We start from the raw sequence: 27,358 nt of genomic DNA, 5'->3' as shown, positions 1-27,358 counted from the left end.
ATAAGAACCAAAAATCATTATGGGATGATTTGGAATTAGAAGCTGTTAAACAATTTTATTTAGCTTTTATTTTAGGAGCACCATTACCTTTACAGCTCTCTAAAATTCCAAATTTAAATCATAACCCGGTTATTAAGCTATCCCTACGGATTTGGGTTCACTTTCGTAATTGTTTTAAAAAGTTTAATCAATTTACGTTGTATAGTTTTTATATCGAAACCTTTCATTTAAACCTTCAACAACTGAACCCATTTTTCTCCTATGGAAAAATAAAGGGATCCATTCTTTTATATTTATTTTGTGATGGTCGATTGATGACCTTTGAAGAGTTAATTTTCTCTCGCCCATACACATTTTTTGCAATATGTTCAGGTGAAACATTTTTTACAACAATGTTTACCTAAGTTTCCACATTTACAAGAATCTGATTTGTTGGATAACATTTTGAAATTGAATCCCTTAGTGAAAGGTTCCATTAGCAGAATTTATAATTTATTTTTGTTGCAAGAAGAGAACCTATCACTAAAGATTAAACAAGATTGGGAGAGAGAACTTAATATGACCTTTGTTAATGAAGATTGGCTTCGAGTCTTGAACAACGTAAATACTTCTTCTATATGTGCCAACCATTGTTTAGTTCAATTTAAAATCGTTCACCGTTATTATTTAACAAAGGAGAGACTATCGAAAATATTTCCTAGTATAGATAAATGCTGTGATAGATGTATAACTGAAGTAGCTACTTTGTCACATATGTTTTGGTCATGTTTTCATTAAAATCGTTTTGGAAATCTTTATTTTCTACAATTCTAAAGCTCTGAAAATTAATTTATAACCTAATAGATTGACTGTTCTATTTGGAATTTTGGAATAGTTCCACATCATATTCAGGGTTTTTCATCTTCAGATCAATATGTAATTGCATTTGTTACACTACTGACAAGAAGGGCTATTTTATTAAACTGGAAAGATATTTCTTCCCCTACATTAATTGAATGGTTATCTCAAGGAATGTTATGTCTTAGCTTGGAAAAAATTAAAAGTAGAACTTCTGATCCTCGATTCGATTTTGAAAGAAGATGAGGTTCTTTTGCCAAATATTATCATTTAATTTGAATTACTTTATATGGTTTCCTTCCAATTTTATTTTTTCATAAATATGAAATGGCGGTTCATGATTTAATTTATATTTAGATGATGGTCAAACGTATCGCTTGGGGGTTTGATTTGCTATGAGTGATGAACAGACCTGATGGACAATGGGGTACAGAGTTAACCAATCCCCCCTCCTGAGAACCATAAACTATTACTGTTGCTATGCTGACCATGAGAAAGAGAGACGGAAAAAACAAGAACATCGGCGACAAATAAGAGAGAGGTGGAAATTGCTGATTAACCGTATTGTGACTCCTTTTTGAATTATTTACTCTTTCGCTGCTAGGACAATAATTTGCTCATAAACATTCCTCAGTGGATTGAAGGAGTGGCCTTATTTGATGGACACAGTCATTCAGGAGTGATGGATAGCTGAGTCCCCGTGAGTAGGGATAAAAGACAGGTCTGGAGTGACGCCCTCCAGACACGTCAGTGAACAATGATTGAGTGTTGGAACCCACAAGCATGGTGGGGGCTTCAGAGACCGAAACAGGAGATCGGTCAGTAAAGCTCACAGTGTTAAAGCAGGGCCGGTGGGAACTTGTGTGTGTGTCCACTCATGCCAGAGTGACGAGTCCACCACAGAAGAACGGTCTAGCAGAAGGACGGAGAGGTCATAACTGAATGACCACACCAATACGACGGATTAAGAAAGCAAAGGAAGGTTTGCCTGACTGTAGCTGTGACATCTCTCTCTCTCTCTGTGTCTCTCGCCAACGATTACAATATAACAACCATAACGACATCAGCACTTAAGAACTGAAATTAACTTAATACTTTTCTATGACAATTTATTTACCCCAAGACAACGATAGAGCTTGTTTATTATTGATTATTATTATTCCTACACTTTTAGGTTTAATGCTGCTAACTTGTTTTATATGTATATTAGCATTATTGATATGCTTTTGCTTATTTTTTTTATTAATAAGCACCTTCAGTATAGTACCACCAGACTCCAACGAATTCTTCTTTCATTGCTGATTGGACACCCAGTTAAGAGGTACGTAAAAGATTCCTAATGGATTGGTTTTTCCTTTTTTGTAGTTAGTGGGTTTTGTTCGGAATTAGAGGGAGTTATTGTTTTCTCCTTCTTTTTATATATAACTTCAGGAGATTAGTCAGAGGAAGAGCGAGGGCTGCAAAGTTCGTACTATAATATCCATCCATTCCCAGAAACCCTCTAAGAGCCTTTTTAGCAGTCAGAATAGGAACTTGAGAAATTGCCTGGACTTTTGCCCCAACAGGAGCCAACTTGCTTTGACCAACAAAATAGCCAAGACAGGTCACAGTGGCATGGCCAAATTCACTCTTAGCCAAGTTACCTGTAAGGCTGGCCTGGGAAAACCTGTCAAACAGCTTTTCTACTGCAGAGATATGCTCTTCCCAAGTGTCACTCCCTGTGACTAAGTCATCAATATAGGCATCTGTGTGTTCTAACCCTCGAATTACAGAATCAATCATTCTCTGGAATGTTCCTGGAGAATTTTTCCTTCCAAAAGTCAAAACACTGTATTTACACAAACCAGATGGTGTCGCAAATACAGAAATTTCTCTACCTCTGTCCATCCATGGAACACACCAATACCCTTTCAACAGATATATCTTTGTAAGAAATTATCTATTCCAACCTTATCGATGCAATCATCTACCCTAGCAATAGGGTAGGCATCTGTTTTTGTTACTGCATTTACCTTCCTATAATCAGTGCAACATCTAACACAACCGTCAGGTTTGGGCACAATAAAGCAGGGTGAGCTCCAATCTGATGCTGAAGGACTATTTTTCAGCATATATTCAATTCCTTGCTCAGCCAATTTACACTTTTCGACGTTCATGCAATATGGGTGTTGTTTAATCGGTTTGGCTTGACCAATATCTACATCATGTACTGCGACTGTGGTTTGCTTGGGAACATCGTGAAATAAATCTTTAAACATCAGGATTACTTCCTTCAGCTATTGTTGTTGCTTCGGCTGCAGCTGAGCCAACTTGTTATCAATGTTTTCCAGAACAACCGTGTTCATTAGCCTAACTGGGACCACGTTTGGCTTGTGAAAATTCTCAGACGAGTCGATTGTTTCATTCTCAGGGTTACCAGATTCATATGTTTTGACAACAACACTCACAGATGGTGCCTGCCTGTCAAAATAAGGCTTTATCATATCTATGCGTACTACCTGTATTAGTTTACGTCGGTCGGGTGTTTTAATAACATAATTCACAACATTAATTTGAGAGACTATTACATACGGTCTATTGAATTTCGCCTGAATGCAGATATAAACCACAGTGGGGCCACAGGGTGACCTGATTAGGTTTACACACAACTTGACAAATGTGACAAGTTCTGCAAAAGGTCACAACATCTTTCCTCAAATTAGGAATTAGTAGAATTATTTCATAATCCTGTTTACAGTTTTATTCACTCCAAAAAGGCGACCTAAGGGCATACTGTGTGCCACATAAAAACTTCAGCCTTATAAACTTTAGGAACTACAACTTGGTGAACAATTCCCCATTCCTCACTCGCTGGAATAGCAGGAGGCCCTCACTTCCTCATTAACACTCCGTCCTTGAGATAATACCCTACTGACACTTCCTTAATCTCATCATCTGAGACAGCTGTTTCTTTCAAAGCTTCAATCTCAGGGTCTCGGTTCTGTTCTGCTATAAACTCCTTCCGAGGCGGGCATAAATCTTCCTCATCAGACTTACTACCTGAATCCTGTTGAAACAATGAAGGCAGAAAAGTCCCTGACAAGTCATCATAACCTGAATCCCGATTTTGGCCATCATTGGTATCAGAATCATGCTGCACAGAACCGTCTGCGTCAGCAAACTTTTTAGCCATACTTCGAGTTACTGCGCAGGAAGGATAAACGTTAAAATCCATATGTGGTTCGTCAGCGGTTGGCTTAGTTGTCAACTACACTGCAGGAACAACTTTACCATCTGCCAGGTCATTCCCTAACAGCAAAGTAACATCTTCCACCGGTAAACTGGAGCACAATCTGATCTCAACAGGTCCCAAAACCAACCCTGACTGTAATGTTACCTTGCACAACGGCACAGAAACCACGCCGTACCCAATTGCTTTAATAAGATTTACCTCACTAATGTCAGTATATTCACCAAACTTTCGAACGCTGTCTAATATAAGTGACTGAGAAGCCCCAGCAACTGGAAGAATTTTCACTGGTACCGGGGTTGACCCTTCCTTTACTAATAAAAACCCATCTGACATAAAATGATCGAATCCCTTCTTAACTCGGTCAGAACTCAGTCCTTAACTGAGCCTCAACAGAATGTTCAGAACCCTGTGGGTTTATAGGTGCTTCAACATATTGAATACAGGCATTTGGGACTGCCTCCTGTTCCTCTTTCTTCATCAGGATGGAACAATTAGCCATCATATGTCCAGCTTTCTTACTCTGGGTAAACTTGACCGTGTGGGTTAAAGCAAACATTTGCTAATCTAGCAGACTCCTGCAAAGCGGCAGCATCCTTTTCATCTAAATACGTCTGTATGTCATCAGGGACGCAGCCTTAGAATTCATCAATTAAAACCAACTCTTTCAAGCTGTTAAAATCATCATTTATATTTTTACATGTGCACCAGTGGGTAATACACACAAACTTCTCATAAGCAAATTCCAAAGAAGTCCGGTTCACAGATTTCCTCAAATTTATGAACGTTTGCCTGTATGATTCTGGGACCAACTCATAAGCTTTGAGCACAACCTGTTTCACTTTGTCATAATCAGCTGCTTCATCAACAATCAAAGCAGAATAGGTTTGCCGAGCCTCCCCCTTAATCACACTTTGTAAGAGATTAGGCCAATTTTTTTTTTGTCTTGTTAAGAGGAGTTGTGGTTTTTTGATTATATTTATAACAGCGTAACTTTATACTTCGTCAAGTCACTTTTATTGTCATTTCGATCATAACTGCTGGTACAGTACATAGTGAAAATGAGACAACGTTTTTCAGGACCATGGTGTTACATGACACAGTAAAAAAAACTTATCTGATTTTCACAATATATACTTTTATTTGCTGTTTATACGTCTTTTGTGTTATCTGTTTCCTAACACCTCCTCTGATTTGTATTTTTTATTGGAAAATCAATAAAAAGATTGAAAAATGAATGAAATGAGAATAGGCCAACCCTCTTGGCATGTTTAAACTCTGAGCAACCTTCTCAAAACGCTGAAAGTATTTAACAACCTCTGCCTCGTCAAACGCAGGTACCAATTTAACTTCCCGACTGGCCTCAAACTTATCACCAGAATACCTTTCCTGCAATCTTTCTATCCTTTCCAGCTCGGCAGCCTCTGTCTTTCTGCTTCCTCGCTCTGTTTTTCTGCCTCTCTATCCTCAAATTGCCTCTGCCTTACTGTAGCTTCCATCTTTAATTTTTCAAACTTCTACGGGAGCTCAAGCTCACGAGGTTTACTTTCAGGAAACACCTCCAACTCCTCCACTTTAAACACACCCTCAGATACATAATGTTCAGCTATTATTCTCTGCATCTGTTCCCTCCTCATTGTCAATTTCACCTTACAAGTTTTAACTTTTTAGCAATACTGAACAACTCAATCCGTCTGGGATCCTCCAATGCCTCAGAGGTTGGCGCTTCCACAAACCTATCATCATCCGCTGCTGATTTTCCACACACAAATAAATCAAGTGTGATTTCCCCAATGAAATCGATAATAAATCAATCAATACGCCCCAAATTTGTTCATATTTCGGATGCAGGACCCGATTTTATTACGAACCATGACACTTTAGAAACAAACCAGCTGCAATAGAGTTCACACTGGAGTGTGGATTGTATGTAAAAAATACTTTCTTTATTAGTATTTACTTACTATATAGCAACTTAAGCAAGATAAATAAAAGTTAACAGAGTAATGTGTATATATGTGTGTAAATGTAAGTCCCAAACTATTGAGTTTAGGGGAATCAAGGCTTGGAGTCTTGAGATGGTAAAGTATGAAAGTTTAGTTCATTCATGGAATAGGTGATGTGAGAGATATTTGTAATCCAGGGTAAATGTCGAGAGAAGGCAATTATGTCGAATTCTACAGGTTCCATGGTGGTAAAACGAGAGAACAGTCACTGCAGATTTTATCCATCGTAATTCCAAATCCACATACAAATGATCACGGAAAGTGACTTGTCACAAGGCGTTTTGTCTTCAAGTGAATTACCACACCACAGCCAGGCAAGGGTTAACACATCAGTGGTCTTCACAGGATATCCCAAATCAGATCCGCTCCTATGGATCAAACGAGGTGACATCCACACATTCGATGTATATTATGCTGAATCGATAATTAACCCACCCTTGTGGGCATAGGAAAGTCACAAATAGTGACCCTTGGCCACAAGCTCCTTTGTTTCGACTGTTCCATTTTATCCTCCTTCATTTCTGTCTGACTCTGAGTGTCTGTGTCCTCGGTTAAAACTAAACAAGCTGCGAGCGACTTAAACAAGCTACAAGTCAGACTCTCTCTTCCCCCCCCCCCTCTCTCTCTCTCTCTCTCTCTCGCTCTCTCTCTCTTTCCCTCTCTCCCTCTCTCTCTCTCTCTCGCGCTCTCTCTCTCTCTCCCTCTCTCTCTCTCTCTCACTCTCTCGCGTTCTCTCTCTCTCTCTCCCTCTCTCTCTCTCACTCTCGCTCTCTCTCTCTCTCTCTCTCTCTCTCTCTCTCTCTCTCTCTCTCTCTCTCTCTCTCTCTCTCTCTCTCTCTCTCTCTCTCTCTCTCTCTCTCTCTCTCTCTCTCTCTCTCTCTCTCTCTCTCATAAAATAACAGACCACAGCAAACGAAACCTAGGGATTCATAACAATGACCACTCCCTAGTGTGACCTGACTGTTGTGCCAGTAGTTCGGATGACTGAATGAATCCGTTTGCACATTCTTAGCAGCTGAACGGCCTCTCCCCAGTGTGAACTCGCTGATGACTCAGTAGGTCGGATGAATGAGTGAATCTCTTTCCACATTCTGAGCAACTGAACGGCTTCTCACCACTGTGAGCTCGATGATGAACCAGTAAGTTGGATGACTTAGTGAATCTCTTTCCACAGACGGAGCAAATGAACGGCTTCTCCCCAGTGTGAACTCGCTGATGACTCAGTCGGGTGGATGAGTGAGTGAATCCCTTCCCACAGACCGAGCAGGTGAACGGCTTCTCCCCAGTGTGAGTTCTCTGATGACTCTGTAGGTGGGATAACCGAGTGAATCCTTTCCCACAGACTGAGCAGGTGAATGGCCTCTCCCCAGTGTGAACTCGCTGGTGTGTCTGCAGGTTGCATGACAGAGTGAACCTCTTCCCACATTCTGAGCAGGTGAACGGCTTCTCACCAGTGTGAGCTCGATGATGAACCAGTAAGTTGGATGACAGAGTGAATCTCTTCCCACAGACGGAGCAGGTGAACGGCTTATCCACAGAGTGAACTCGCTGATGACTCTGTAGGTGGGATGACTGAGTGAATCTCTTCCCACAGACTGAGCAGGTGAACGGCCTCTCCCCAGTGTGAACTCGCTGATGACTCAGTAGGGTAGATGAGCGAGTGAATCTCTTCCCACATTCTGAGCAGGTGAACGGCCTCTCCCCAGTGTGAACTCGCTGATGACAGAGTAGGTCGGATGAACGAGTGAATCTCTTCCCACATTCTGAGCAGGTGAACGGCTTCTCCCCAGTGTGAACTCGCTGATGACTCTGTAGGGTGGATGACTGAGTGAATCTCCTCCCGCAGTCCGAGCAGGTGAATGGCCTCTCTCCAGTGTGAACTCGCTGATGACTCAGTAGGTCGGAAGAATGAATGAATCTCTTCCCACATTCTGAGCAGGTGAATGGCTTCTCTCCAGTGTGAACTCGCTGATGACTCTGTAGGTTGGATAACTGAGTGAATCTCTTCCCACATTCTGAGCAGGTGAACGGCCTCTCCCCAGTGTGAACTCGCTGATGACTCAGTAGGTAAGATGAACGAGTGAATCCCTTCCCACATTCTGAGCAGGTGAACGGTCTCTCTCCAGTGTGAACTCGCAGATGAGTCTGAAGGCTGGATGACTGAGTGAATCCCTTCCCACAGTCCGAGCAGGTGAATGGCCTCTCCCCAGTGTGAATTCGTTGGTGTCTCTGTAGATGGGATGAGTGAGTGAATCCCTTCCCACAGTCCGAGCAGGTGAATGGCCTCTCCCCAGTGTGAATTCGTTGGTGTCCCTGTAGATGGGATGAGTGACTGAATCCCTTCCCACATTCTGAGCAGGTGAATGGCTTTTCCCCAGTGTGAACTCGCTGATGACTCAGTAGGGTGGATGAGTGAGTGAATCCCTTCCCACAGACCGAACAGATGAACGGCTTTTCCCCAGTGTGAATTTTCTGATGACTCAGTAGGCTGGAAGACCGAGTAAATCCCTTCCCACAGTCCGAGCAGGTGAACGGCCGCTCCCCGGTGTGAACTCGCTGGAGCGCCATTAGGTGAGGTGACCGTGTAAATCCCTCCCCACAAATTCAGCAGATGACCGGCCTCTGCCCGGTGGAAACGGACTGTTCTGTCCACAGGTGGGATGACAGATTGAATCTCCTCTCACACAAAGAACAGGTGAATGTTCTTGCCCAGCGTGAATTTGCTGATGTAACTTCAATTGAGGTGACCGAGTGAATCTACTCCCACTGTCTGAGCAGGTGAACGGCCTTTCTCCTGTGTAAAATGACGGGCGTGCCAGTTGGTCAGATGACCTAGTTGAAGCCTCCCCACAGTCTGAGCAGGAAGGACGGTCAACTTCACTTTATAAATATCTAAATCGAGACAGCAAAATTGGCGTGCCGTGTTTGAGATTCCTGGAGACAAATTCCTTCTCGCTTTTAACCTGAAAAAAGATTTACAAAATCCATCAATGGGTGTAGAACAATATTTCAGATGAGATCACTTTAGTTTCCAAGGTATGATCTGACATCACACTGTTACAGTGAGGTTCAACCCAAGTTGGACAGAGAAATCATCTCCTGACTGGGCACAGTGCTGGTATCTGGAATGACCATCAAACTGTCTGATGTCCTTCCTTTCTCTATAAGAATGGGGCATTTCTGCCATCTCCAATTCGTGACGTGGCTCAGTTTGACTCTCTCCGTGGGTATTATCCCCATTTCCCACTGAGCTGCATGGGTTCCTGGCGCCACAGTAACTGAAACACTCTCCCGGAATTAGACTTTGTTGACATACAGCTGGGATTTTCTTTTACCTGCTGTCAATTTAAAGTTCCAACAGTTTTAAAGCCATCTGAAGATTTCCTGCCCGGATGAATGGTTGGTCCGCACAGCTGATAAAATGATTTAGAAGAATAATAGCATTATTTCATGTTCTTGTCACAGAATCATAGAAAGGTACAACACAGAAACAGGCCCTTTGTTCCATCTAGTTTGTGATGATCTACTTAAGCTGTCTGTTCCCATACCCCGACCATCCAGGAACCAATACAATCCTCCTATATGTTAAAGTTGAGCACGCATGCACCAGTTAGGTTGTCTGCTCATTCCACACCTGGATGATCGATGTTTAAAGAAGTATCCCCTCATATTCACCTTAATGTTTCACCTTTCTCCCTTAATCCATGGCCTCTGGTTATCGTTCCACCCAATCTCAGTTGGAAAAGCCATTTTTGAAAAATGAAAAAGCTTCCATTTACCCCATGTATAAACCTCATAATTTTGGTACAGCTTCATCAAATCTTCTCACAATTCTTCTACATTCCAAGGAATAAAGTCCTGACCTGTTCAATCTTTCCTAATAACCCAAGTGTTCTCGACCTGGCAACATCCTTGTGAATTTTCTCCAAACGCTTTCAATCTCTTTTACATCTTTCATGTAGGTACGTGAACAGAACTGCACACACTGCTCCAAATTACGGCTCACCAATGTCTTCTTCAAGTCAACATAACATCCATTTATTGTTTTCAGTTCTTTGGTTCATGAAGGCCAATGGGCTGATTTTTTTTATCCCATCACTATCTAACAGTGATACCAGTTTCAGTGAATTAAGAACTTGTATTCCCAGGTCCCTTTCTTCTACAAAACTCCTCCGTGCCTGACCAGTCACTGTGAGAGACCTCCATTGGTAGATCATACCAAAATGCAAAACCTCACACTTGTCTGCAGTAAATACCTTTTTCCATTACTTAATCCATTTTCCCAGCCGGTCCAGATCGCACTGCAAGCCATGATAGTCTTCCTCACTGTCCACTACACCACTAGTCTTGGTGTCATCTACAAATCTACTGATCCGGTTAAACACACCATTATCCAGATTCTTGATATAGATGACAAACAACATCAGATCCAGCACTGATCCCTATGGCTCACCACTAGTCCCTGGCCACCGATCAGAGAGGCAACCATCTGCTACCACACTCGGGCTTCTCCCAAAGACAGTGTCTCATCCAATTTACTATCTCGTCTTGAATGCTGAGTGACCGAACCTTCTTGATCAAACTCCCATGTGAGACTTTGTGAAGTGCCTTCCTAACGTCCATGTAGACAACACCCACTGCCTTGCCTTCATCTACATTCCCGATAACTTCCTCGAGAGACTCTATAAGATTGGGTAGACATGACCTACCATGCACAAAGCCATGCTGTCTATCTTTAATCAGCCCACATCTGTCCAAATACCTTTATCTGGTTCCTGCATATACTTTTCTATAACTTTCCCATTACTGATGTCAAGCTTACCAATGTACAATTTCATAGATAATTTTTAGCGTCTTTCCTGAACAGCAGAAGAACATTGGCTGTCCTCCAATCCTCCAGTAGCACACCTGTCACTAAGGATTATTTAAATATCTGTGCTTGGGCCGCTACAATTTCTGCACTTGTCTTCCGCACGGTCACAGGGAACAACTTGTCAGGCCCTGGGGATTGATCCACACTAACTTAGACAATAGACAATAGGTGCAGAAGTAGATCATTCGGCCCCTCGAGTCTGCACCGCCATTCTGAGATCATGGCTGATCATTCACTATCAATACCCAGTCCCTGCCTTGTCCCCATATTCCTTGATTCCCCTATCCATCAGATATCGATCTAGCTCCTTCTTGAAAGCATCCAGAGAATTGGCCTCCACCGTCTTCCGAGGTAGTGCATTCCACACCTGCACAACTCTCTGGGAGAAGAAGCTCTTCCTCAACTCTGTTTTAAATAACTGACCTCTTATTCTCAATCCATGCCCTCTGGTACTGGACTCTCCCAACATCTGGAACATATTTCCTGCCTCAATCCGATCAAATCCTTTAATTAGCTTAAACGTTTCAATCAGATCCCCTCTCAATCTCCTCAATTCCAGCGTGTACAAGCCCAATCTCTCCAATCTCTCTGCGAAAGACAGACCTGCCATCCCAGGAATCAACCTAGTGAATCTACGCTGTACTTCCTCAACTGCCAGAATATCCTTCCTTAAATCTGGAGACCAAAACTGTACACAATATTCCAGGTGTGGTCTCACCAGGGCCCTGTACAAATGCAAAAGGACATCCTTGTTCTTGTATTCAATTCCCCTTGCAACAAAGGCCAACATTCCATTTGCCCTCTTCACTGCCTGTTGCACTTGCTCATTCACCTTCATTGACTGGTGAACTAGGACTCCTAGGTCTCTTTGCATTTCTCCCTTACCTAACTCTACACCGTTCAGACAATACTCTGCCCCCTTGTTCCTGCTTCCAAAGTGGATAACTTCACATTTATTCACATTGAATGACAACTGCCAAGTATCTGCCCACTCACCCAGCCTATCCAAGTCTCCCTGTATTCTCCTAACGTCCTCTTCGCATGTCACACTGCCACCCAGTTTAGTATCGTCAGCAAACTTGCTGATATAGTTTTCAATGCCCTCATCTAAATCATTGACATAAATCGTAAAGAGCTGTGGTCCCAATACAGAGCCCTGTGGTACCCCACTAGTCACCTCCAGCCAGTCCGAGAAACACCAATTCACTGCTACCCTTTGCTTTCTATCTGCCAACCAGTTTTCTATCCATGTTGAAACCCTGCCCCCAATGCCATGAGCTCTGATTTTACTCACCAATCTCCTATGTGGCACCTTATCGAATGCCTTCTGAAAATCTAGGTATACAACATCCACTGGCTTACCCTCGTCTAACATCCTTGTTACAGCCTCAAAAAACTCCAACAGATTAGTCAAGCATGATTTGCCCTTGGTAAATCCATGCTGGCTCGGCCTAATCCTATTTCTGCCATCTAGATGTGCCACTATTTCGTCCTTAATAATGGACTCAAGCATCTTCCCCACGGCTGACGTTAGGCTAACAGGGCGATAGTTCTCCGTTTTCTCCTTCCCTCCCTTCTTGAAAAGTGGGATAACATTAGCCACTCTCCAACCTTCAGGAACTGATCTTGCAACTGAATTTGCCTTAAGACAGCAAACGCCTCCACCTCTGAAATCTGTACAGGGTCCATGAAGTTCATGCAGCTTTGCCTCACTTCTATAGACTCTGTGTCCATCTCCTGTGTAAATACGGATGCGAAAAAGCTCCCCCACATCTGTTTTGTCTCCTCATATGGATTACCATTCTGATCTTCCAGAGGAATAATTTTTTCCCTTGCAATCCTTTTGCTCATAACATTTCTGCAGAATCCATGAGGATTCTCCTTCACCTTGTCTGCTGGGGCAACCACATGCCTTCTTTTATTTCTTTCATAAGAGTTCAATTGAATTTCATGTAGTTCATAAGTGCCTCATTTATTCCTCTTTGCCACTACATGGTCTGAACGTCCTTTTATTGATCTGGGAGAGGAAAGCCAAAGGGGTGATAGAGCTACATGCTGGGAGCTGGGGTAGGTGGGGGTAAACTAAAGTTGCAGGGGAATGGGAGTCTGAATAACAGAACAGAGAGTGGACAGGTTGTGGAGACAGTTGTTGTTCAGTCCTCAGACAAAGTCAGGAATGAAAACGTTGAGCATGGTGCAGTGAATATGCTGAGACCTGTATATTTCAATACAAAGAGCAGCGTAGGAAAGGTGGATGTGTTCAGGACATGGATCAACACCTGGAATCTACACTAGGATCTGGCAACTGTGGACTGGGACAGGCTGCTTTATGGCAAAGGTGTGCTTGGTAAATGGGAGGCCCTCAAAGTGAAATCTTGAAAGTACAAAGCGGGTATGTGCTTGTCAGAATAAAAGGTAAAGATAGAAACTGTAGGGAAACTTGGATTTCAAGAGATATTGAGACCCTGGTGAAGCACAAAATGAATGGAGTTGCATAACAGGGATAGGCAGGCAGTTTCTTCTGGAGCATAAAAGAAGCAAGAGAACACATAAGAAGTAAATCAGGATCTCTGAAAGAGGAAGTCTAAAATGTGTGGGAGTCCCCACATTGATTGGGACTTCCAGACTGTTAAAGGTCTAGATGGGTTAGAGTTTGTGAAATGTGTTCAGCAAAGTTTTCTAAATCAATATATAGATATACCAACTAGGGAGGATGTAATATTAGATCTCCTATTAGGAAATGATCTAGGGCAGGTGACGGAAGTGTGTGTGTATGGGAGCACTTTGTTTCCATTGTTCATAACGTCATTACTTTCAAATTGATCATGGACAAAGATAGATCTGGTCCTCGGGATGAAGTTATAAACTGGAAAAAAAGCCAAATTTGAAGAAAAGAGAAAGGATCTAAAACGCGTAGATTGGGACAAGTTGTTCTCTGGCACGGATGTGATTGGTAAGTGGGAGACCATCAGAGGAGAAATTTTGAGAGTGCAGATTTTTTTTGTTCCTGTTAGGGTTAAAGGCAAAATGAGTAACTATAAGGAACCTTGGTTCTCGAGATAGTGGAACTCTGATAAAGAAGAGGAGATATATGTATAACATGTATAGGCAACAGGGATGAAATAAGATACTTGAGGAGTATAAAAGAGAAGAAAATACTTAAGAAAGAAATCAGGAGGTTAAAAGAAGAAATGAGGTTGCTTTGGCAGTCAGGGTGAAGGATAATCCTAAGAGCTTCTACAGGTATGTTAAGAGCAAAGGGGTAGTAAGGGATAAAATTGATCTCCTGAAGATCAGAGTCGTCGGCTATGTATGGAACCAATGGAAATGGGATAGATATTAAATGTGTTTTTTTTTTGCATCTGCATTTCTTAAGGAAACTGGATTGGAGTCTATGGAAACAAGGCAAACAAGTAGGAAGGTCATGGAACATACAGATTGAAGAGGAGGAGGTGCTTGCTTTCTTGAGGCAAATCAGAGTAGATAAATCCCCTGGACCTGACAGGTTATTCACTGGGACTTTAAAGGAGACTGGTGTTGAAATTGCAGGGGCCCTGGGTGAAATATTTATAATGTCGATATCCACGGGTCAGGTGCCGGAGGATAGCTTTTGTAGTTCCGTTGTTTAAAAGTGGGTCAAAAAGTAAGCAGGGAAATTATAGGCCGGTAAGTTTGACATCAGTAGTAGGTAAATTATTGGAAGGAGTACTAGGAGATAGAGTCTACAATTATTTGGATAGACAGGGACTTATTAGAAAATGTCTGCATGGCTTTGTGCTTGGTCGGTCATGTTTAACCGAACTATTAGCCTTTTTCGAGGAAGTTACCAGGAAAGTGGACGAAGGGAAGGCAGTGGATGTTGAATACATGGACTTCAGTAAGGCGTTTGACAAGGTCCCGCATGGGAGTTTAGTTAGGAAGATTCATTCGCTCGGTATACATGGAGAGGTAGTAAATTGGATTAGACATTGGCTCAATGGAAGAAGCCAGAGAGAGGTAGTGGAGGATTGCTATGCTGAATGGAAGCCTGTGACTAGTAGTGTGCCACAGGGATCAGTGCTGGGTCCATTGTTATTTGCCATCTATATCAATGATCTGGATGCTAATGTGGCAAATTGGATTGTAAATTTGCTGATGATACAAAGGTTGGAGGTGTAGTGGACAGCGAGGAAGGTTTTCAAAACTTGCAGAGGGTTGCAGGAATGGGCTGCAAAAATAGCAGATGGAGTTTAATGCGGACAAGTGTGAGGTATTGCACTTCGGAATGTCAAACCAAAGTAGAACATACAAGGTAAATGGTAGGACACTGAGGAGTGCAGTAGCACAGAATGATCTGGAAGTATAGATTCATAATTCCCTAAAAGTTGCGTCACCAGTAGATAGGGTTGTAAATAGAGCTTCTGGTACATTGGCCTTTATGAATCAAAGTATTATAAGAGTTGGAATGTAATGGTGAGGTTGTATACGATATTGGTGAGACCGAATTTGGAGTATTGTGTGCAGTTTTGGTCACCTAATTACAGGAAGGATATTAATAAGGTTGAAAGAGTGCAGAAAACTTTTACAAGGATGTTGCCGGGACTTGAGAAACTGAGTTACAGAGAAAGGTTGAATAGGTTAGGACTTTATTCCCTGGAGCGTAGGAAAATGAGGGGTGATTTGATAGAGGAGTATAAAATTATGATGGGTATAGATAGAGGGAATGCAAACAGGCTTTTTCCACTGATGTCAGGGAAGAAAATAAAAACAGAGCTCATGGTTAAAGGGTGAACGGGGAAAAGTTTAAAGGAAACATGGCGGGGGTGGGTGCTTCTTCACACAGAGACTATTGGGAGTGTGGAATGAGCTGCCAGATTAAGTGGTGAATGCAGGTTCACTTTTAACATTTAAGAAAATCTTGGACAGGTACATGGATGAGAAGGGTATGGAGGGATATTGTCCAGTTGCAGGTCAGTAGGACTAGGCAGAAAAACTGATTCGGCACAGCCATGAAAGGCCAAAAGGCCTGTTTCTGTGTTGTAGTGTTCTTTCTTTCTACGGATCTAGCCATGCAGGAGTATCTTAAAAAGACCCTATCGTTTCCACCTCCATCAAGGCCATTGACAGCCCATTCCACGCACACCATTGCGTAAAAGAAACTACCCCTGACATCTCCTCTGTACCTACTTACAAGCTCCTTAAAACTATGCCCTCTCGTGCTAGCCATTGCAGCCCTGCGAAAAAGCCGCTAACTATCCACTCGATCAATGCTTCTCATTATCTTGTACACCTCTATTAGGTCACCTCTCCTCCTCGGTCGCTCCAAAGAGAAAAGGCTGAGTTCACTCAAACAATTCTCATAAGGCCTGCTCTCCGATCCAGGCAACATCCTTGTAAATCTCCTCTGCACCATTTCTATGGTTTCCACATCCTTCTTGTAGTGAGGCGACCAGAATTGAAAACTGTACTCCAAGTGGGGTCTGACCAGGGTCCTATATAGCTGCAACATTAACACTCGGCTTTTAAACTGAATCGTATGACTGATGAAAGCTAATGTGTTGTATGTCTTCTTAACCACAGAGTCAACCTGTGTAACTGCTCTGAGTGCCTTATGGACTCGGATCCCAGGATCCTGCTGATCCTCATATACAAAGACCATTACCGAGGATCTGGAACCCAGAAAGATCTCAGTTACAAACGGCACTTGGCATTTCAGTATTGTTGATGTATGGGATGAGGTGGAGAGCGCAAGGTGTGACGAGAGGGAGGGAGAGAGGGAGGAAGGGAGAGAGGAACAGGGGTGTGTTGAGAGAGAGTGAGAGAGAGCGAAGACGGGGAACGCTTTGGATGAGCGGTGCATTTAGAGGGTGAGAGAAAGCGGTAGACAGTGTGGGATACGGGTGCCAGCAGGAAGAATGTTTGGGAGAGCAAGGGGGAGAATGTGGGACATTGGGAGAGAGATAGCGAGGGAGAGGGTTAGAAATGGAGGTTACAGAGAGGCAGAGGTGAGTGAGTGAGAGAGACGAGTTTGAGTGAGGTGACAGCGCGCATGAGAGAGGAGGACATGGAGAGGGGAAGACAGACGGTGACTGAGATTGGGAGTGGGATGACAGGTGAAAGGGGTAGGGACAGGGATTGTGGGATGGGAGAGAGAATGGAAGAGTAAGATAAACAGATAGAAAGAGGGGAGAGAGTGTGAGAGAAATTAAAAGAGGCATGAGATAGTGAAGAGATGAAGAGAGAAGAGAGTGGAGTACGATTTGTGATTAGAGGAGTAGAGACAGTGGTGAGAGTAGAAAGCGAGGAAAGGGTGACAGAGAGTGGGAGACTGGTCGAATAGGGGTGTAACAGAGGGGTAGAGAAGGGGGAGAGGGTGAAAGGCGATGAGGAACCAAGGATGATTGAGAGGGGTGATGATAAGGAAGGGGTGAGGGAGAGGCAAGACAGTGCGGGCGAGAGGGAGAAAGAAGTAAGGGCTGGGGTAGAGGGCTGCATAATGAAGAGGGACTGGTGAGGGAGTGGTGAGGGAGATGTGGTAAGTAGCTAGGGATGAGAGAGAAAGGCGAGGAGATAGTGTGTCTGATTAGAATTATTAGACTAAATATTTATTCAGTCCCCAGTTGCAGGGTCGTTAATCACGTATGTTCACAAGTCTCCGAACCAATCCACCGAGCGATTTCATTTCCACGCCGGGAGTTTGACCGCGTACGGTTCGGGTCTCCATTTCGGACATGGGGGAGTTTGACCGCGTACGGTTCGGGTCTCCATTTCGGACAGAAGGGAGTTTGACCGCGTACGTTCGGGTCTCCATTTCGGACAGCAGGGAGTCTGACCGCGTACGGTTCGGGTCTCCATTTCCGACAGTGGGGAGTTTAACCACATAAGGGGACCTACTGTAAGTCGCAGCACGATGTCAACCGCAGCTAATACCGGGGTGTTTCCTGTTCAGATGACGTGAGGAAGGGGCTGATCTGGGGTTTTTGTAAATCGAGGGCTGGTTGCAGTGGGAACGGGTCGGGACCGAGCCGGACAGCGGGAGGGGCTCTGCAGTCTTGCATCCCTGGTTTTAGTTTTGCACTGAGTCAGGATTGCGGGATTAGTTTGCTCTGGTTCCCCAAGCTGGGAGGGCGGACCTTGGTGAAGGGGTCTGTCTATGTATCGGTGTGGGGTGAATGGTCAGAAGGCTGTGGGGCCACTGGTGGGACTGAGGGTGGTTGGGGTACTGTGAGTGATCGGAAGTAACATGACCCGGGTGGATGGGCAAGGGGTAAATTACGTTGTCAACCCGAGGGTGGATCTGGTCCAATGAATCAGGCAGCTCAGCTCGCATATCCTTTCAGGAGGCCACAATTCTCTCATCATCTTAATCACTGACTAATCTTCCTATTACAATTGAGTTTGTTACAGAGCCCCAGGGTCTGCAAACAGAGGGTGAGAGGCTGTTTCTCGAACTCGAGTCCCGAGCTTAGTGTCATTTCCTGGTGTTACGCCCATTGCTACTCGTCATCTATGTCAATAACTTAGCTGAGAAAGTATAGGGTATGGGTAGAGAGTTTGCAGCAAGTTCAAACAATTACTCTTTTTGAAAGGCAGTCAGTATAAACACTCCCCTCTCTTTCCCTCTCTGCACTCAGACCTGACCAAAAGCTACTTCAGGAGATGCAAGATCTTGAACTGAGTAAACACTGTGGGTGAGAGGGACTGGTTTTAAACGGCTGTGCTGCTTGGAGCTTATTACCAGACCTGGAGTGATTGGAACTGTGTCTGACAGAGGTATAACTGTTACTTCTGGGCACATTCAGTCTCACTCCAACTAGTTCCTACCTTCCTTTGTACAGGTATGTAATGTCTAAAGTGTTTGAGTAAATGAGACTCACCAAACTTTCTCCTGACTGAATCACCGGAATCTCCGAGTCAGATGAGTCCTCTCCAGTTGATGCTCTCAATCCTCGGGCTGGTTCACTTGTTACTGTTCCCTCGTCTTCATCTGTGGTTTGCTTCCAGTTGGGGTTTTCCTTCCATGAAACCTCTCACCTCAGGTCTGACTTTAACATGAAAGATAATGAAGCACATTAGCAATAAAAAGGAGCACCAAACATTTCTACTAAATGTTACTAAGAACAAAACTGACTAATATTTAAACTTTGAAGGCAGATATAATGATCTCAGTGAACAATCTATTGTCCCTCACACGTCACAAAGAGATATGGGATAAGAAGGAGCCGTCATTCAGTCATGTTACAACATAAGACACAGGAACAAAATTATTTGATTCGATCCATCTGGTCTGCCCCACCGCTCAAACATGGCTGAGATTTATTTTAACACCATATTCCTGCCTTCCTTCTGTAATCCTGAAGTGACTTAGCAATCATGAATATATTAATCTATGTTATAAATACACTCAAAGGCAGCCTCATCCTACCTCTGCGGCAACAAATTCTACATTTCAGACATCTTTTGGACATATGTTTTCTCATCTCAGTTTTAAAGGGAAGGATTTTTATTCTGAGGTTGTGCTGTAAGATTACAGACACTCCGACTAATGGAAACATCCTCTCCATGTCCACTGTATCCAGGCTTTTCAGCATTCGGTAGGTTTACTTAACCACCCTCACCCTGGCCACCAGCATCGACCCTCTGAGTACAGAGTACAGGTCCAGAAACATCAAGTGCTCCTCATACTTAAAGCTGGTCATTCCTGAGATTATTCTTGTAAACCTTCTTAGCAGTAACTGCACTGAACACATTTCCTGGAATAACAGACAAATTGGTACCAGGATAATTGACGGGGGAAAGTTCTGTTTTCTTTACTGTTCTCCTATCGCAGAATGTGTCATTTCCATTTCCAGGTTAAATCAGGTCCATTTCGGAAAATATAAACTAGTCCAGGATGAATGTAATAAAAAGAAGCTGGAATTACCTGAAACGCTCAGCAGGTAAGGAACAGCTGTGGAGAGAGGAACAAACTTTACCATTCAGGTAATAACGTTTCATCAGAATGACTTCAAACATTTACAGTTTTTAGTGCAAATCTCCAGCAACGTGAAATTCTGCCTGATTTCCACCGAGTGACAGGCAGGTGACAGTGAGGGGGGGTGGGGTGCGGGGATTTCCAACCACAGTTTGAACACCAAAACTCACGAGTCTGTTTCTATTGTTGTAAACACGGATCAGCACATTCACTCATAGCCTCTCCCTGTGAGGATGGACTAGTGACCCATCTTCTGCTCAGCAGTAGTCTTTGCTTCCAAAGGAACTCCAGAAAAAAAACATCTGATCCCAGACCAGGAATAATCTCTCAACACCTCATAAGTCCAAGCAGCTCGATCGCCGGGTCCTTTTTTACCAAGATCAAAAACTGTGATATCCAGTTCCCAACCTCACAGGATCAAACAGCTGAACCTGTCATTTAACAACCCTGAGAGTCTCACACATCGAACCCCCCCTCCCATCTGAGAATCCGGGATTTCCCCACAACCAATGTCCAGCTGCTCGAAATTTCTGCTTTATTGCAGAAGGACGACTATCCAGTCCCATTTGTAGAAGCACAATCCAATGTCAAAACTAAATCATCAACAGTTCCATATGCCTGGAATGCCGATCGTAGGATTATAGCCCAAGCACCAACTCTCCCAGTACTCTTTGCTGCCAGTAAAATGCCGCAGTGTGTCAGCTAGTCACAGTTCAAATACCAGCACCTCCATACCAATGCACAACAGGACTGGTACCCGAAGGCCCTCCGGCATTCCAGCTAACAATAACCGACTCTGGAATTGACTCATTGAGGCCAAAGGTGCAAAAGAACACTTCAAAAGGAAGACAAGGGTTGGAGGAAAGATTGCTAAAGTATTACATTGAGGTGTGGGATACGGGGTGGACAGAAGTTGACCCAGATGTTTGATGCATATCACTGATGCGGGCGGGGTGTAGGTTAGGAGACTGGACAGAGGTTGAACAAGATGGGCAGGGATGAGCAGATGGAACCAGGTGGGTGAAGGAATCAAGGGCGATCACTGATGGTCCTCCAGCAATACACAGATACTGAATTAATAGTATATACTACTGCATAAAATATTCTAAAATGACAAAGTTAGAGCAAACAATAAGAACTTTGTCAGATATACTTTGACGCTGAACATTTTTTATATCATAGAAAATTCCCCATCCAGATACATCACGACTTTGCATGGTAACTCATCTGCCCGTGACTGTGAGGAACTGCAGAGACTTTTTAGATAGAGATCAGCATATCACAGAAACCATTCCCCCCCCCCCCAGAGTTCCCAGTCCCTCGGTAAAGCAGGCAGTGAAATCAAAGATCCCCACAACCTGGGACGTTCTCTTTTGTCAGCCACCCCAGTCCGGGAGAAGGCACAACAGCCATAAAGCACAAGGACAAACGCGAGGAGCCTGCGGCACACAGCCTCACGTGACCTGATGGCGGGAGTACCATTTCAATTCTGCGGAAATAGACAGCCTGGGCTCTTGGTTTGGATCATTCAATGCAGATTAAGTGGAATCGACACATTTTTGACGAGCCCATATAACTGGGTACTAAATGAGTAATTGGCCCTCAGTTCGGGGCTCATGGCCAACATCAGATCTCCCCGCTCGGGATCGGTCTCAATACTCACCGATGGGAAAGTGATATCTTCGGCCCGCAGAGAGTGATCCCGACTCTGGCTCCTCCCAATGGCTACACATTTTAATTCCATGTCCCATTCCCATTCTGATATGTCTGTCTATGGCCTCCTCTGCTGTACAGATGAATCCACACTCAGGTTGGAGGAACCGGCTGGGTAGCCTCCAACCTGATGGCATGAACTTTGATTTCTCTAACTTCCGTTAATGCCCCTCCTCCCATTCTTACCACATTACTGACATACTTAGTTGTTTGTTCTTTTTTTCTCTCTCTGCCCATCGCCCTGCCTGTTCCCCATCTCCATCTGGTCCTCCCCCTCCCCCTTTATTTCTCCTGAGCCCTCCCGTCCCATGATCCTTTCCCTTCTCCAGCTCTGTATCACTTACGCCAATCACCTTTCCAGCTCTTGGCTTCATCCCATCCCCTCCGGCCTTCTATCATTTCGCATTCTTGCCTCCCCTCACTACTTTCAAATCTATTAGTATCCCTCCTTTCAATTAGTCTTGATGAAGGCTCTCTGCCCGAAACGTCGACAGTGCTTCTCCTTATAGATGTTACCTGGCCTGCTGTGTTCCACCAGCATTTTGTGTGTATTGTTTGAATTTCCATCATCTGCAGATTACCTCGTGTTTGCTTTTGGGAATGTTGAATTTGGTTCCTCAATCAAATAGTTGACTCAATTTGGGGACAACTGGGCTCCAAGCACCGGTCTCTACAACACCCAATGGGACATCCCTCAGTGAACAAATCTGTAATTGTCCCTCACACGTAATAAAACCTGATCTGGAAAGAGTCATCATCCAGTCATGGAAAGACACAAGACCGAGGAACAGAATTAGGAAATTCGGTCCATCGAGTCTGCTCCATCACTCAAACATGACTGATATTTATTTCAACACCGTATTCCCACCTTTTCCATTTCGTAAAGTTTAAGCTAAGATTGTAATGGCTGCCTTTACCATTCCTTGTGCTGCATTCAACAAATTCTCTGGTATTTCCTGTTCACAACAAAAGATTTCAGAAATAGCTCAGTAAGGCAAAATACTTCACAATGAAGACAACGGTAGGAGAAAGATTGTTGATGAATAATCATAGGTGAGATACAGACTGGACAGAGGTTGAACAAGATGATTGATATATATTAGTGAGTTGATGGGATACAGGTCGGGCAGAGGTTGAACAAGATGGTTGATATTTCTCATTGATATGGTGGGATACAAGCTGGAGAGAGATAGAACAAGATGGTTGATATATATCATTAATGTGGTGGGATACAGGCCGGACAGAGGTTGTACAAGATGGTTGATATACATCATTGAGGTGGCGGGACAGAGGCTGGACAGAGGTTGACCCAGATTGGCAGGGGATGAGCAAATTGAGTCAGATGGGAGAATGGGATGAAGGGCGATCTCTGATGTTCCTCCCGCAATACACAGACCCTGAAATAATGGTACGCACTAGTAGATAACAGATTCTAATATAATAAAACCAGAACAAACAATAACAGCTTTGGTATATGCCCTTTTCTACTCTACACACTTTATCAATGCACCGCAGAAAGTATCCCATCCCGATAATTCACATCTTCATACGGCTACTGCTCTTCCTTTAACTGAATAAAATAGCGGAGAACTGTGGACACAGCTGAGCACATCATAGAAACCAACCTCCCCTCCATGGACTCTGTTTACACTTCCCACTGCCTCTGTAAAGCAAACACCATAATCAAAGATCCGTATAACCCATTCTCATTTCTAATGCCCCATAGGGGCGAAGAGAAAATAAAACAGAAACATGCCACCGGGCTCAAGGACGGTGTCCATTCTGCTGTTAGAAGCGAACAGCGTGAAGAGTGGACTCCTGACCTCACAGTCTAAATCGATGTGACCTTGCACCACATATCTAACTGCACTGCACTACACTCCACAAATGGGAGTGTACACATTTCAGCGAAACTCAGACAAATGAAAAAAAAAACTTAATTCTCGCATTAATAGGGCCAGATATCGGGAAACGCTGTCAGCGTTTTGACAAGTCGTAGTCATGGAAAGAAGATGGAAATAAACTTTCCAGCCCCCCGGGAGGACGTGAGCGATCTGGATCTCACAGTCCTGTCTGAACGGGGGAAAGAAGAATTTCTCTTACACGTGGAGCAGTGTCCCGAGAGTGCGATTACTCTGTTTAACCCGCGAGTCTGCAAGAACACAACAGGCCGAACGGCCGCTTCCAGTATGCTGGAAATTTGTAAAACATTTATCGACCCCAGGAGTCGATCCAGGTGAAGTTTGGATCCGGTACCGGGCCGGGTGATGGAGGTAAAGTTCCCCAGGTACATCTTAATGGATGGGTACAGTCTCGGCATCACCACCTCATCCCGCTCCTGGGAGCAGAACACCGGGGGCTGAGCGGCGGCTCATCTCAGGCGGTTCGGTGTGAAGGTCCCCTAAACCGGACCGACCACGACAGGTTGTGTCCAGGAAGCGGGACGAGGCCGCCAGTTCGAGGAAGTTGACGGGACTTTCTGCCCAACATGATGTTCCCCTCCCCCGGGATCGGCTTCAGTACTCACCAATGGGAAATTGTCGGTCGCGTTCACCCCTAGTGACCGGCCTCAATACTGACCGATGAGAACGTGATCAATTTGTCCCGGAGAGTCCGATCGGACCACCCGCACCCAGCAGACGATCCGCTTCAACAGAGAACTGAACGAAAACCCCGCCCATCCGGAGTCTGTGAGAGCGGGGGCGGGGCCGCGGAAGCGAAAACCTGAGATACTGCAGATCTGTGTTCGAGAACCTGGATCACGTGACGGATGGAGGGTCTCCCACCTGAACCGGTGATCCAGCTCCTCGCCTCTCACACGCTGTCCAACCTAACTGCCGCATGTTACACCAACTACATTTTTGATTTTTCCTGCTGTATCTTCCCATCCCCATCTCTCCACCACCCGGTTCTCAGAGTTACGGGTTGGATTCATATCCCGGTCCAATCCACAAATCCCAGCCGATTTGTGCAGGTTTCATTGAAGTCGCTTCTATGTGTATAAACACTAACTCCTACTCACATTCCTCCGGAGTCTCACTGAACAGGAACACGGAAACACCAATTGAGAAACAGCAGCACCAAAACCGTCTGCTCTCCCATCTCAGCCACGTATTTCTATCCAATCCTTACTTCCTCGATCCCGTTCGGTCTCCACGCATCTGCCGCCCTCTGTCACTATTTCCACCTTCCCACCTCCCCCTCACCTGGATCCACCTCTCACACCCCAGTTCCAGCCCCGTCACCACCCCTCACCTCTTTTCTCTGACTATTTCCCGTCCACTCTCAGTCCAGAGGGATGGTCTCGGCCCGATATGTTGACGGTCCATTTCCCTCCACAGATGCTGCCCAACCCACTGAGTTCCTCCGGCAGTTTGTTCTTTGGTCTGTATAACCTGTGTTAGTATGAGGAGCGGGATTTTACACCAAATACTCTGTAGGTGCTGGGGTCAAAGAAACACGCACAACACGCTGAAGGAACTCAGCAGGTCGGACAGCAGCCGTGGAAACGAGCAGTCAACGTTTCGGGCCGAGACCCTTCGGCAGGACTGAGAAGGAGGGGGCAGTGGCCCTATAAAGAAGGTGGGGGTAGGGTGGGAAGGAGAAGGCTGGTAGGTGCCAGGTGAAAAAATAGGAAAGGGAAAGATCAGTTGGTAGGGATGGGGAAGCTGAGAAGTGATAGGCAGGAAAGGTAATGAAGGTAAAGCACTATTTGTTGTAGAAGAAGGCAGAACGATGAGAGAGGTGATAGGCAGCTAGAGGAGGAGGCAGAGTGAAACTGGGATGGAGCCACATGCAAAAATGTTATTCCCTATTCCCAGCTCCTCAGTTTCCGCTGCCTCTGCTCCCAGGATGAGGCTTTCACTTCCAGGACATCTCAACTGTCCTCTTTATTTAAGAATCGTGGTTTCCCTTCTGCCGTCATCAAGGATGCTCTCACCCACATCTCCTCCATTTCCCGCACTTTGGCCCCCACCCCATCCTCCCTTCACCACAACAGGGACCGAGTTCCCCTTTCCTGACCTACCACCCCACCAGCCTCCGGATCCGGTATATTATCCTCCTCAACTTTCGCCACTTTCAACAGGACCCCACCACTAAGCACATCTATCCCTCCCGACCCCTCTCTGCTTTTCGCAGGCATCGTTCCCTCCGCGACTACCTGGTCCATACGTCCCTCCCCACAGATCTCCCACCTAGTACTCATCCTTGCAAGCGTAAGTGCTACAGTAGTCCATAGACCTCCTCTCTTACCACCATTCAGGGCCCCGAACAGTCCTTCCAGGTGAGGCAAATATTCACTGGTGAGTCTGTTGGAGTCATCTATTGCACCCGGTGCTCCCGGTGCGGCCTCCTCCACATCGGCGAGACTCGACGCTTCTTCGAGACAGGATCTCCCAGTTCCCATTCACTTCAACTCTGCTACACATTCCCATTCGGACATGTCCATACATGGCCTCTTCTACCGCCATGATTAGGTCAAACTCAGGCTGGAGGAGCAACACCTCATATACCGACTGGTATGTTCAGCCCCTTGGTATGAACGTTGAATCCAAAGCAACGCGCACAAAATGCTGGAGGATCTCAGCACAACAGGCAGTGTGTATGGAAAAGAGTAAACAGTCGACATTTTGTACCACCAGCCTTTTATCATTCATGAGGAGGAGTGGAAGTGATCTGAATAAAAAGGTCTGGATGGAGAAAGAGGGGACGTGGAAGGTGATTCGTGAGGTCAAGTGATGGGAAGAATAAGGGCTGGAGAATAAAGAATCTGAGAGTGGTCAATAGCAGAAAGGGAAGGAGTGGACCCAGGGGGAAGTAATAGGCCGGTCAGCAGAAATGGAAGTTCAGAGTGGGGAATAGAGAAATGGGTGGGGGTCAATTTGCTTACTGGAAGGAGAATTCAATATTCATACAATCAGGTTGGAGGGTACCCAGATGGAATACAAAGTGTTGTTCCTCCACCCTGAGGCCAGTTTCATCTTGACACAAGAGGAGGCCATAGATCAATCGTCGGAATGGGAATCAGAATTAACAAGTTTGGCCACTGCAAAGTACCCCTTGTGGCAGATGATACAGAGATGCTCGACAAAACAACCTCCCAATTTATTGCGGGTCTCACCAGTGTGAAAGAGGCCGCATCGGGAGCACCGGACACAGTAGATGACCCCAGCCGATTCCCAGGTGAAGTGTTGCCTCACCTGCAAGGACTGCTTTGTGTCTAAATGGAGGTGAGGGAGGGGGTGCACGGGTAAGTGTAGCACTTAGGCCGTACGCAAGGATAAAAATCTGGAGGAAGATTTGTGAGGAGGGATGAATGGACAAGGGGATTGTAGAGGGAGTGATCCCTGTTGATCCCTGTTTTTGACATCCTAAACAGATTTGCATAAATGCAATCCCTACATTCATTAGTTCTCTCTTTATTACAACATAAACATCATATATTCCATACAGTGAATGACCAGAGAGCGATAAAAATGTTCAACACTCTGCAGCTCTGCTGGGCTGTTACCCTGGTGATGGAGGAAGTGGCTGAGCAGAACTAAGTAAAAATAGGAAATAAGGAACAACCTCGCATACTTTGAGTTTCATTGTGACAAAGATGAATATTGAGCTCTCAGCCATTTTGTAATATGGAAGCTGAAATTCTAATGGCAGTTTTAACCCTGTCTTGAGGTGCCTCCAGTAAATCTGTTGGTAGTTTCATCACTACAGAACTTCCAGCAGTGCCGAATCTGTTCCAAAAT

The 27,358-nt window shown here is 44.7% G+C and overlaps 1 pseudogene; it reads right to left on the bottom strand.

Moving 5' to 3' along the window:
- Positions 1-6,999: 6,999 nt before the first annotated feature.
- Positions 7,000-17,735, bottom strand: LOC132388597 (gastrula zinc finger protein XlCGF57.1-like; annotated as a pseudogene).
- Between the last annotated feature and the right edge of the window lie 9,623 nt (positions 17,736-27,358).

The sequence above is a fragment of the Hypanus sabinus genome, unplaced genomic scaffold (genome assembly GCF_030144855.1).
Source record: "Hypanus sabinus isolate sHypSab1 unplaced genomic scaffold, sHypSab1.hap1 scaffold_361, whole genome shotgun sequence".
NCBI lineage: Eukaryota > Metazoa > Chordata > Chondrichthyes > Myliobatiformes > Dasyatidae > Hypanus > Hypanus sabinus.
This window is presented reverse-complemented; position numbering and strand designations above follow the sequence as displayed.